The following is a 14,327-nucleotide window of genomic DNA, read 5'->3' on the forward strand; positions in this document are numbered from 1 at the left end:
AACACGTGCTGTCTTTGCCAAGTTCTTTATCACACCTCTTTACAATGGTTATTTTTGCTGAAGTGGATTTTTTTGTGAAATTGTAAAATTCAATTGAGTGGGACTAGATAATATAAAGGGTATTAGCTCATCACAAAAAGCAGTTTAAGTCTCCCCTGGCTACTTTACTGTTACAGCATGTTAGATCTTGATGCTCTTTCAGGATGCAGTTCCCTGAATCATTCTTGTTTGTATCACTGCTGACTGCAGGGCAATGGCTGTTGCTACCAACTTCCCTTTGTTAACTTCAGGTTTCTTTCATGGCTCATGGTTTCTTCTACATGGAGCAAACTGGAGTTTTTTCCCTAAGTTCTTCTGGTCTTGTTTGACTCAGTGAGCCAAGTAGTTTCATGTGTTTCTGCACAGCTCCTGTCAGGCTACTGGCAGCGTGGTTCTGACTCTCTAGCCAATCTGAATTTGGATCACTGTGCTTGTTCTCCGCTTGTGAATGCCACACTTTTAGATCTTTTCTTGAAAATGAAACCAGCTTTCCTAAGTACTAGTATTTGTCCTTCCTTCCTTCCTTCCTTCCTTCTGTGCTCTTTTATTCCTTACTGTTGTGGATTGATAGAGTGGTGTAATTTTTTCCACATGTGGACCAGGTGTTGTAAGCAAGGAATTCTTTGCTGGAGTACTACCTAAAACCAGCTACCAATTGGAGCATAGTAAAGCAGAATGACTGGACATGCATCTATGGCCAATGTCATGCCACTTATGAGCGAATGCGGGCAGCTACTGCATAGACACAAGCTGGTGATGTCAGTTCCTCATGATCTAGAGGACACTACAAGATTATCACCTGTAAGTCACTTGTCTAGAAGATTCAAACCAGCAAGTAAAGATCACAATGGATTAAGACATTGTACTCTGAGCTTTGCTTTATGTGAATGCAAGAAAGGATGGACTCGTGGAAACACTCTTGCTGTGTTAGGGAGATACAGAACAATGACAAGTCTGTCCACAGGGAAAGGACCCATCTCAGCAGGAAACATTTCCTATCTCCTGTTGCAGAATTGTTTGGGAAGGAAAGGAAGCTTGGTTTTACCTTTGCAGCACCAGCTGGGATAAGATCCCAGTAGTAACACACAGGTAAGAGACACGGGAATAGGTACTGGTTGGGAAGTAGTGTCTCCATGACTCAAGACTGACTTCAAGCATCAAAGCTGGAGTGAGTGCCGAGTGGGAGCATAGGCCTGTACACTGAAATCCCGCTTGTCCCAGAAGAATTTGTCTCTTTAGATCCTTAGTAGTGGGAAGAAATGTGAATGCAAACAGACTTAAAAGCACAATACATTATCTTTATGCTGTTGTGCCTAAACTAAACAAATCTAATGAGAAATAATAATAATAATAATAGTAATAATAATAGTAATAATAATAATAATAATAATAATAATAATAATAATAAAAGAAGCTGAAATATAGCTCCCTGAAATACAGACATTTATCTCTGGCTGGGTAAGAGACTAATTAGTAACTATTCACTCTGGCTTCTGCAAATTTAGTCACTCTTTTTTTTTTTTGGCTGTACTATTAGGTTTGTTTTTTCTACTCTCTTTCAAAATCTTTAGTTACTCAACTACTAGAGATGGAGAGGACTGTGGTTACCAACCTTTGTCCCCATGATATCTACCTTCACATTATCAAAATGTCCTTACCCTGTTCCATTTATCATCTTAATAATATTTATAACTTTCTACTTCCTGAAGAAAAGTACTGATTTTGAACTGTTTCTGTTTGAAATATTTCAGTTTTACTGCAATCTTTTACAAATAAAATCAATAGAGGGTTTTTGCAAGAAAAGTAGTTTCCTTGCAGAACACTGTTTTAATTACATGGGGAAAAGTAAATTAATACACAAGAAAATTCATCTATGAAGTTCTTTTTGAACAATTTAAATTTTTATTATACTATTTGTCAGAACAGAAGTTACAGTGGCTGGGAAAGCAATGAAGAACACTATGAATATATCTGCCATGGTGATAATGATGGTGTAAGTACTTAGATTCAATGTGACATGACTAGGTACAGAAAGAGCTTTTTACTTTAATCAGCATGGCAAAAAGGAAATGGAGAACTTATTGTTTTCTGATAGCTTTTGATTTAAGTAGATGTAATAAATCTTTCAATGAAAGATAAATACTTCATCTCTTACCAACGTGACACGTCTGTTAGTATGTCAGATTCAGATGTGTCTTTTAGAAGGGAATACATTACCCCCTTTAATGTAGATTCCATTATTGTTCTTTGGTTAATTCCTTGGTTGATTTTTCCTCTGTAAGAGATACAAATTTTTCATCTGTGTAGCTTTCAGACGTCAGGCAAAATAATGACTTCTCTGCAAAATAGGTTAGGGATTTCTTTCAGTAGTCATTTCATTGGCTTTAAATCAAGTGCTGTCATGGCTGAGTGTATAAAATTATACTGTGCTTACCTTGAACTGCAAAATACTAATGCTTTTAAAACCAATGGCCGCAGTAAGAGATTGTGAAACTGCTGTCTGTAAAAGAGACTAATAGAAGCAGCAAGCCCCTTACATTCTGACAAATAAAATAATGTGCCAAAATGAGGTGACGATATAGTTTTACCCTTCTGTTTTGAGAAATTTTGGACCTTTCCCTGAACTGCAATTCTGCCTTTGACACCAACATGAAAGCTGTTTTCATTAATATAATAATTTATTACATTCACAAAATCTCTGTAAATAAAAGCTGTAGCTATAGTTACTCGTAAGAAGATTCTGATTCTATATTTCAACATTCTTTTTCTCTTCCAGTATTTGAATCAGTAATTCTTTATATGTTTTAGAGGTTTCCCTTCATCATTATGGATTTGAACCTCATCAGTGCTGCAGATGACAACACTATTTCTGTGTTTTGTTTCTGTTCCATTGTGTACTAAAGACAAGGATGTGAAGTCTTATCTCCCCTATAAGCCACTGTCCCTTCACATCCATTTGTTAGTGGGAAATAGTCATTGTCCTTAGTGCTTCGGTCATATTGACCCCATTACTTGGGCTGTTTGTTTGTCCTTTCCAAGAATGTATTTTTTCTTACTTCTCAGCTTCTGAGGCTTTCATACTGCTTTACTGAGTGGCTAACTTTGCTTCTGAAGTGGTAAAATAGCATAATAATGATGGAACATTATCTATCTATCTATCTATTTATCTATCCATCTATCTATCCTTTTCTTTATTAATCTGGCAAGTGATACATATTGGTGATTTAAATGCTAACATCTCATCAAACACATCTGAACCTCTGGATCAAATTTTTTAGGTGGCTGTTGTTAATCTTCCTATTTTGTCCACATATGCAAACAGCTCTATGGAACTTCTTTCCATGTCACAAATATGCACAAACTGCTGCCAGCCAAGAATATGTGGTTTAAAATCTCAGTCAGTTTTGTGGAGACAAAGTTCTGAGATGATTAGTGAAATGTCAGACTCACCCACTGTTTCTTTTCAGTTGTTTTCAGGCTAGGTGGAGCTCACTCCCTTTAGATGAGGCAAGAGGAGTGCCCTCTGTAACACGCTCCCTTGAGAACCTCTGTTTAGACCAGAATCTGCATGGGTGTATGTTCCTCTGGTTCTTCCAATTCCTCCCTGCAGCAGCACAGACACTTGTGACCTTTCTAAGGGACCTAAAGCCATATTGGTGCAATAGCTCAATTCTTTTATAGGAAACTTGTGCAACCAGCAGAGAACTATAGTTGGGAAAGACATTTTTCCTAGAACAAAAGGGTACTGAACAACAGGCATCTGTATACAGATCCAAAGGTCATGGGCTGCAAAACTAAGGACAGACTTAATCTAGTCATGAATCAGCATGAAAGACATGCAGTCCTTGTTAGTTGTTTCTCTTGTCCTGATGGATTGTCAATTTATCATTTCCTCATATCTTAAAGAAAGGGTCTACTTGCATTTCTCCTCCCTGTTGTTTGCTGCTGCCTGCTCAGCCTTGGGGGTGGGTACGATTGCGGTAACTGCGGTTTTGGTAACTGTTGCAGTCAGAAATTCAAAATACCTGCAGAAAAGGAACTGCTAGGATTAAACAGGAAGCCTTGGGCCACAGGGGATGGGGAAAAACCCACCATCTAAAAGACTAGACAAGATCATTGACATTCATTCGCGTGGACTGTCCTGTCCCCCCCAGCAGGGTATGGAGAGACTCTGCTGTGATGCTGTCAGTTCATGCAAAAGCCTCATTGTTTTCTCCCTCCCTCTGTAATCCTTATTTCAGGAAAAGCCAACCATTCTCCCCCAATGTAATACTGCTTACCGGAAATATCAATTCTTTTCCCCCAAATGTAAACACTGTATCCAAGAAATGTAAATCCCTTTTCCCCCTTATATCACCCCTGCTTCTGGAAATGTTAAAGGATTGTGGATTCCCCTGGCATAAGCCAGCCTCCTTATTAGCATGTTAAGACCCCAAGACCCTTAATTAAATGCTTAGCGTGTTCAATAAAGCATTCTAGTTTCTACCTCCCCGATCTGGGATCGTTCTAGTCTTTTTGGACCCGTTACAGGTAATTTGTCATATGGCCTATAAAACATGCCAAAGATAATACACAAATTTATTTTAAGGCAAATCAGGACACATATTTGAATCTTGAACATATACACATACATTTGAAATGTAGACAGCAAGATGCGGTCAGGGAGTGGAGAGGAAGCAACGCTGGCTGAAGTGTGGGTACTGCCTTCCACATATTGTGGCTAATTTGCTCCCCTGGAAGCACATATTTGAAAGTGTATTTCAAGTATCTGTTATTTACCCTCACCATTATGCTTTGCTACAGCAGTTTTCCCCTGAAGGGATGCTACTATTTCTTAAGGAAACTAGTGTACTGGCTGTTAAGTTCCACACGGTAAATCCACTGCTCGTGTTGTATCTCTTTGGTAAAAAGAAGAGTCAAAAACCAGGAGTTAGAACAATCTTATTAGAAAGGCCCTGTATTTCAAACAGGTGCCAAAATCCCATAAAAAACCATGAAGATGTCAGTCTACATCATTAAGCACTAAAACTAGTTAATTCACTGCTCTGTTTATTTTTTCTACCTTTAATGTCTTTCTTACAAGGATGAACCATTTTGACTCACAGTAGTTTTCTTTGCTCCCTGGAATTCCATCAGCCTGTTACTTATCTCCTCTTTCCTTACCTCCTCCTCAGAAATAGAAGCTGGCTGCATTCTGGCCTGTATTTCCAGCTAATAATCATTTTCTCCTTTAATTTAATGCACTAATTCCTTTAAAGAACAGGTTTTTTTCAGCTGCAGAGACTTACTGTTTTGTGTGTTTGTGTACTGACAGCAGAGTTCCTATTTCTTGGGGTCTTTCACCTACAGTGGTGAGGGTGGGATGAAAGGTTTTGCAGATTTTCCTGTAATGAGGCTCAAATATTACTATTAATCAGGCCAACCTAGGCTTTTATGGAGGAAAACATGAGGGAGCTCCTACCCTTGCTATAAAAATATTTCTCCTCAAAATATGTCCTCCTGACTTTTCAATGTGTTTATTAATCAGAGGACCTTCCCTCTAGCTAATATTATTGTAATAAATTTGAGTATTGTCATTCAAGAAAATACCCTGAGGTAACTAGTCTAGGAGAGCAATACTAAGGTTTCAACTTGCAACTGATTGAGAAAAGTGGTGAATAGGTAATGAAAAAAGGTGTAGAAGAATAGGTCTTGAAAGTGCACTCTGATTTTTGAAAAAGTGATTTTTAAAGGGCACCAAAATGTCTCTAGTGTTGGTGGATAAAAGCGATTCTAGAAAATGCAGAGTACAACAGATATTAGAATATCCTTCAAAAGCCAAACATTTCAAAAATCAGAATGAACTTCAGGTTATTCATGGATTGCTAGACTTGAAGCAGAAATGTTAGAATTAAATTCCTCTTTTACTAATTACATACTGTTTTAATTTTAGTTCCTAATATTCTGCCTTCAGTCCTTTCTCATTTCTTATTTCTTGATTATTGTGCCAAGGAACTTCTTGCAACCAACAGTATCGTGGCTGCAGTGGTGGTTGACATTTTTCTTTTGATAAATACAACACTATTTCTACTGTTGCTAGACAGCAACTACTAAAATGAAGCAGTTAGTTTCTTTGACTTTTCTTTCTCTGAAGGTTTGTCTGCTGACAACTCCTTTACTCTGTGTCACCTATGCTGTAACTGGCTGCCTACCTGTCAGCAGCTGTCACGCTTTCCTGCAGATGTCTGTGCGCTTTGGAGAGTGTGGCTTCTCCTAGCCATATCCACTCTCAGATCCTGGAGGGACTAACCCACTGTGCTGCAGGTGCTAGCAAACATCAGATTTCTCTTTTGTGAGAAAAGCCTCTTCTCCTCACCACTGCCTTAATTAATGAAGCTTTGTCCTGGGTACATAAACTCACAGGCTAGGCAATTTGCGTTGCAATCTATTGTGGAGAAGTTGGTAACTGGTCAAGTGCACAAACCAGTCCAAGTATGCCTTTCTAGGACTTATTTAGCAGACCTGAGCAAAGATATTTGTCGAAGAGATTCACCAATGGATAAAAAAGTGTGCCTCAGCTTGAAATTAGTGTGAACGAAATTAGTCTGATGTAAAACCACTTTCATTTTCTTATTGCTTCATCTGTGACCCAAAAATACTGATATGAAAGTATCATTAACTGAACAGATGCATTCTTCAACTGCCAAATTCTATTTATGACTCTTATTTTAGGTATTTGTTTCAAAACATTGCCAGTTGGTACAGCATATTCCTTAGGGAGGATGCTTTGTCCTCAATATAGCCAGAGGACTGGGAGAATAGACTGACTTAATTCAGAATACCTTTTGTTTCTCCCTCATTTCCTTTCTCATTCTTCCAGGAGAACATTTTCCAAACCCTTATACTGAAAGCTTGGTCTTCTCCAAAGCTAACTGCAGGCAATGATTTAATAAAGTTATGTCTCTTTTTTAGGGAAGAAGTTCTCCATTACAAGCTTAGTGTAATACAGAGGGTCATCTGAGCTCATGTTCATTTGCTTACAAAGAAAACAGAAACAGCTATAGGTGTTCCTGTTTTGGGCACCAAATTCCACTGAATTTTATTTAGCCCTCATTTTTCATACTGCTTTTTATTCACATTTTCTGTTTCAAATATAAGAAGACAAACATTTGAATAGACTAGTGAACATTAGTACAGATATTACATTAGTTAATTTTAGTCATTTAAGAAAAATTTTGTGATCATGCCTCAGTTGCTGGGAGGACAGTCATCTGAGGAAACTATACTGTGAGGTGCTTACTTATTGAGTGGATAGAAAGAATTTTGCAGATATAATGCATGAAATATTTTTGAAACCTCAACAACTGAAATTCAAATGACTGTGCAATATGTTTTAAATTTTAAAGTACCAGGTTATTTTTGAAATACCAGAAGCACCACCCTTAACCTGACTCTATTACGACTGACCTCCAGACATGATACATTAACAGGGACCAGGATCATGGCAGGCAATTTTATGATGATAATTTAAGGAAGAAACTGAACAATTTCAAAAGGAAATGGAAAATAAATTAATAATTAAGCCATAAAGCACAAACATTACCCTTGTTTACATTATAGATTCTTCAGGACCTGTTTTGAATTCCTTCCATGAGGTATGTTATCAGTTTATTTACACATATCCAAAGAAATAATACTTTAAATCAAATGGATGCAGGACTGAGACTGAAAGCCTATGGGATTGAGTTGAAAGAATCTGTATGTCTGTGAAGACATCCTTTGGGTATGACATTGATTTAGATAGCCACAGCTTTGCCGTTCCTTCTGGGCAGGGCACCAGGCACTCCTTCCAACTCCTGCCACCACTGATATCCTTCCTCCTTGGCAGCAGTGATGGCTGATGGTGCTCAAGATAATTTTTCTCTCTTAGTCACCTCTTCACTGGAATTTCTGAATCAAGTGCTCTTTTTGTCATGTGGTACTGACTGTAATTCTGACACATGTCAAACAGAAATAACTACTTCATGGGCTATGTCACTTGTGCCTACTCTTTACATCTTGTTTAAATATAGTCAGAAAATCTTGCCTTTGACATGCTGAGACTGGCATTGGTTTCAAAAAAGATTACAGGGTTCAAGCTTGAACAACAGTTAAATAAACAGCAAATATCTGGAGCATTTTGCGAACACTCCTGAGCAGCTGTCAGGGAATATTCTATTTAAAAAGTTACTGCTCTGCATTTTCAATATAAAATCTTATTCTTGAGTTCTTTTTGGCACTGTCAAGGCAACAGTGCTAAGCTCTGAGACCATTTTATTATCACCTCTCTGCTTAATTCAGTTTGCCTTCTAACAGAGTTTTCACCCAGTTTTCACCATCTGATGGCAGAAAGCCGGCAGATTGTACTCAGAATACAAAGCCATGTATACCTGCAAAGTTTACTCCCGTCAACTGGAATGAAAGGAAATTTTTTTGGTGTATCCCAGTGCTTTCAGGTAAAAGGATGTCCAAGGCATATGCATAGAACCCAGTTCATCATTTTTATCTGTGGTTTATTTCTTGGCTAGTTTAAGTCAGCATTTTCCTGTCAGTGTAAGAGCACTTAAGGTTGCTTCAGGTTGGGATGTCTAAGAAAGCCAGTGCAAGTTCATGAAACTAGTCTAGTGCAAGCCACTTCCTTCACGTATGGTTTGCCCATCATTGCAGTTCTTCTGCACCTGATCTCTAGACTAGAAATGTTAATTCTTATTCATAGGGTTGATTGTGGTGTCTTGACTTTGGCTGGCTGTCAGGTGCCTAGCCAGCCTGCTCTCTCAATTCCCCTCCTAAGCAGGACAGGGCGAGAAAACAAAACGAAAAAAGCCTGTTGGTCAAGATACAGACAGAAAGATTGTTCACCAGTTATTGTCATAAACCAAACAGGCTCAACCTGGGGAAAAATTAATTTATTGCCAATTAAAACAGAGTAGGATGGTGAGAAACAAAGACAAAATAAAGACCTTTCCCCCACCCTCCCCTTCTTCCCAGACTCAACTTCATTTCTTAATTTCTTAGTCTATGTTGTCCTCTGTCCCCAGCACAAGAGAGAACCAGAGTTGTGGTCAGTCCATAGCAGTTACTCTCTGCTGCTCCTTACACTTCATGATTTTTTTTCTGCTCTAGGATGGGTCCTCTCCATGGGCTGCACCCTTTGGGGTAAACCTATTCAGCATGGGTTTTCCACAGGTTCCTTCAGGAAATACCCACCTGCTCCAGCATGGGGTCTTCCATGGGCTGCCGTGTGAATAGCTGCTGTGGCATGGTTGTCTCCAAGGGCTGCAGAGAAATACCTGCTTCACCATGGTCATCTCCACAGGCTGTCAGGGAGTGCTGCTTCAGCACCTGCAGCACCTTTTCACCTTCTTTTGTCTCTCACCTTGGTATCTGTAGGGATGTTTCTCTTGCATTTTCCCCTACTCGTGTCTCATGGCTGCTGTGCACTTTTACCTTTTCATAAGCCCATGTGCACAGAGGTGCCACTGTCTTGACTGCAGAGCTCAGCCGTGCCCTGTGGTGGGTCTGTTGAAGCTGGTGGAACCAGCTCGGTCCCATGGAGGAGTCCTGAATTCTTCTCATAGAGGGCACCCTGCAGTCTCCACTGCCAGTGCCTGGATATTTCCACCTGATACATCAATATAGAGTGGAAAATGCAAGTTGAAGAAATCCACCAATTATTGGTTGTTATTGCAAATCAAGAGCAAAAGCAGTGTTCTGGACACCTTTGCTCCTTTCACTCATCTCTCAATATTTCTTTTGTTTGTCTGACCCTGAATGTTGCTTCATTTCTTCTTCTCTCTCAGCTCTACACATTTCTTTCCAGCAATACAAGATGAATATGGCCTCTCCACCTGTTTGTTTCTCTGTTCTACTTACTTCCATGCTGTGCCACCCAATCCTAGAAATCGCTTGTTTCCCTTCCCCTGTGTCTCCTGACCTGACCCTGGCTTTGCTGGCAATATTTCCAGCTTGGCAACTCAGGGACCCTCTGTGTGATGAGCTTTCTCATGCCCCTGGCACTCCTGAGCCACCCAGAAAAAACCTTCAGTTTAGAAACAGGCTGAACAAATGATTTAGTTCATTTAACACCATTATTTTTAAAAATGATTATTCTTCATCAACCATTTTCCCTGGGTCTGTTCCCAGGCTTCTAACTGCCCCTAGTGCCAGCTCCTCTAATGGGACATGCTGCCAGTCTCAGCCCCTTATTAACCATCCAGCTCTTACTTTCAAGGCTGTGCTTCTTTCATCTGCCTGCTCATCCAGTCTCTTTCAAAGGCTCTACTGTGATCTGAGGGGAAGCACGGATGAGAGCCTCAAAGCCACCGTCAGTTCCTCTCGGCTTGCCCTCTGACATGGACTGCTCCATGCTGTGCTGAAGCACTTTTTCCCCCCTCTTCCTTTTTTCTCGTTGCACAGACTTGCAGTTAAAGACAGGTTTAGCTGTAACACCAGATATGATTACCCAAATTGCCAGGCACTGGTCTCATTCCTCAAGTAAATGAAAATGTAGGGCTGTAGACTGTAAAACTGAAATGGTGCATCAGTGAAGCAACTCTGTAGATTGCTCTTTAAAATTCAAGCGAAAGTTCAAATGCATATTTATCATGGTGGATAATAATAACTAATTTTGAAAGGGAGTAGCTGCAGGAATCCCTGGACTGGTAAGCTAGTTTTGAATTGGAAGACATCTAACCTGTACTTTCACTGCCACCAAACACTGAGACACAATTTAAATTGTCATGCACAATTACCCAGAAGAACATATGTGACAGGATTTTAAAGGGGCTGAAGACACTTCTTGCTGGCTTTAGAGGCTGTACTTAACCTCATGGTGTTATGCTGACACCAAGACTCCTTGTAGAGCTGAATGCTCTTGTGCCGTGATGATGCAGAGGCTCCTGGGTGGCTTCAGACTCTGTGAAAGTGTCTCTTAACTGCCTGACGTTGTAAGAGGCAGAGTCAGGGCATTGTGGGGGCCAGTGGCCATGGGGCTCCTCCGGGATCCATCAGGGCAATCTGTCTTTTTGTTCTGGAAACCTTTCTATACAGCTTACTACAGCTGCAATCTCGATACAAGTATCCACCCAGGTCACATGCTCCATCTCTGCCATCCTCGGTCAGGTTGTCAGAGGGTGTGAAGTTGATGATGGAGTAACTCCTCTTGTTCTCAAATGGTTTTTGACTAACTCTACCTTTATCCAGATAGTTCATACAAAGTTTAGGTGTAACTGTTGAGGTTATAGCAAATGGTAGCATAAAGGTGCTGATGGAGCAATCAAATGTGGCGTAACAAACCCATCTCATAGTCATAATGTAAAAAAAAAAAAAAATTATGGAAAACAATAAATAATTTTAGCTACTCAGTAGGCATTTGTACTCCAGACAGGTTATCCAGAGTTACTTGATAGTTAATGGTCACTCATTAGACTATGTATGACAGCTCAACAGCCTGATCTTTGTCTTATAGAGGTGAGGGGATTTATGAACATGAGAAAACTCCTTTCAAATGGACATGAAAAGTTTTCTTAAGTGGTCACATTCTATTCTCCAGAATTGTACTTTGAGTCATCCTCTTTGAATCGGAAGCTTTTGAAAGCATTGTGTCTTTTGAAAAGATGCCACTTCAAATGAAGGCATATTAAAGTGCTATTGAATGATACAGATGCAATTGGTGCTATCTGCTACAATCACCTTGGAGAGAATTAAAAAACATACCCTCCTTAGCTACAATTCTATTTGAATAAATGTATCATTTTAAGAGTTTAATTTTGTTTGAGAAACTGAAATTTTGTTCAGCTAATAGGAGTCTAAAACACCTATTTTTCTGAAAGTCTTGCCCAGGACAATAATTCACTGAAGCAAGATTTTTCTCACATGAATAAACTTTCAACTATATTTTCTCACAAAACCCCTGTATTTGTCTTGCTAATCTGTGAACAAAATAAAACTGCTCTGCAAGTTTGTCTCTCACTGTCATTCCGACTCTTCCGGTGGAATTAATTCCCCTGGGTGTCTTTATCAGATTTGTTCACTCTATTACTGAACATGAAGTTCAGTTCAAAACAACAAAAACAAAGGAGGAGCTTTTCTTATTTGGTTTTGCAGTAAGTGACTAGGAAATATTTTGTTGCCAGAGGCTATGAAGTTCTGTGGATGCTTCCAAATGAAACATTGATTGTAGTGTTGATTGTGATTTTCAAAGGACTAGATGTTCCTTTCAGGCTTGTTAGCTTCTGGTAGAATCCAAATGAACTTTTTTCTTTCAAAGCTAAGGTACAGTTCTGACTCCCAAACATTTGTAATTTAAAGCTGGGCAGATGAAGGGAAGTCCCAAAATCTGAGGAAAGTGTTCACTGTTATACATTAATATATAAGAGGAGAATTTAAATAATAACTTCAGCACAATATGATTACAGGTTCACAAATCATAGCTTAAAGAACCTGTTCAAAGAGCAACATAGGGAAATATATGAAGATATTAGTATGTGAGACAGAGAGACTTGCTTGGACACTGCAGAACAACTAAAATGCAAGTCAATTTTAGTCAATTAGGAGATATTGTATGGAGATTTACCCATCTGCTGGCATGCAACAAATGTAGGCAGACTGAAAACATAAAATCTTTCTAGAAGCTTTTTATACAGAATATTTTGTGCTCTTCTGACTGTTTGTCTCCAGAAAGAAAATATTTTCAATTCAAGAGAATGCTTCATTTAATCATAACCAGTGCAACTTGAAAAAAAAGATTTATATGTGTCTTTTGAATTTTATATTGACTCTTTTACCATAATCCCTGGTTTCATCTTGAGATCTAATATTGTAGACACAGATTTCAGCTGTATTGCAAATGCAGAGAAGATCTGTCTTTCTTACAAATTTACCCTGTAAAAATGGCAAATTCTGTTGTTTCTAAGACAAAAATGGAGAGCAACAGGCAGTTCTTATCGTTTGCAACCTGGCTACCTTGCAGCTTTTTCCCAGTCTTGCTGGTTGTCTGGGCATTAGAGGCAGACTCTAACAGTAACAGTCATCAAGTGTCTATCATCAATTTACAGACATAATCACAAAGATTTAGGTGTTGCTCAGGCATCATGAAAGGAACACATGCTCCGAAGCATTGATCTGACTGTATCCACAGATTAGACCAGGTAGGCTACAAAGAACAGGCAGTTAATTTCTAGTGGGAACCAGTTCCGGACAGTGCTTGGATCTCATGGCAGTAGGAGATCCAGCATGAGTAACTGCAGAAATACTTTTAAGTCAAAGAAAATGATGTGGAATAAAACCTGCAAAAAATTTTCTACCCAAGTGTTGTCGCCTTGTTTTAATAAGCTAGATGGAAAAAAAAAATCTCACTGGGCCTTAACTTGCATAACCACGACTGCTCTGTGTTTTGCAGATAAATGGTGGCTGGAGGCTTGGTGATGGTGCTGGGAAAGACAGTGGGACAGTCAGGGAAGGAGTGGGCAGATGTTGGGTTACTGGAGGACAGTTTGCTGTGCCACTGAAGTAGGGCCAAGAGGAGTGCGATCAAAGGTGTGCTTGTAGGATGGATTTTGTTTGATCAGGTAGAAGCCCAGGTCCTTGTTGCAAAGCAAAGTGATGGCAGTGTAGTGATGGGAGATGGACTCTGGCTCCAGGGTCTGTGAGTGACCACTACTCCTTGTCTTTGCCCTGGGCCTGGGAATGTTGCAAAAGGTGATTGGAACCAGCCAGCTCCTGAGGCTTTTGTGTAGCTGAGGGTAGTCAGATGAGGGCTGAAGGCAGCTGGGTCCAAGGTGACCTGTTTCCTCCAGACCAAACCACACTTGTCTGATGACTACCCTGTGCTGCCACATTCTGGTGTGGCAGAAGAAAGCAGTAGCAGGTGGCACCATCTGAGGTCTGCTGTAAGCCATGACCTTGTTCACCCCCAACTTTCCTGTGGATACCTTTCTAAGACCTAACTACCAGAGTCTCCACAAGAGAACGAGTCCTTAGCAAAGGACTTTAAACAGAATATCAATGTTATGTTTTACTGCTGAATTTTGGATTTTGATATAACTCTGTCTTGGATGCTCCCCATTGCAGGCCTAAATGTATAGTGCTTTCTTTAATGATTATTTCTCTATGTTTAGATGTTATGAGGTTAACATTTTATCATATAGTTGCATTATCATTTACATTTGGAGAGTTCAGTCCAAAATATCCTCTTCTCTTGGACTTACACTCAGAAAATTGTTTTGAAACTTAGAGGTCACTAATTGCACGATTTTAAGGAGACTAGATGA

The sequence above is a fragment of the Corapipo altera genome, unplaced genomic scaffold, assembly GCF_003945725.1.
Source record: "Corapipo altera isolate COAL_440 unplaced genomic scaffold, ASM394572v1 24, whole genome shotgun sequence".
In the NCBI taxonomy this organism is placed as follows: domain Eukaryota; kingdom Metazoa; phylum Chordata; class Aves; order Passeriformes; family Pipridae; genus Corapipo; species Corapipo altera.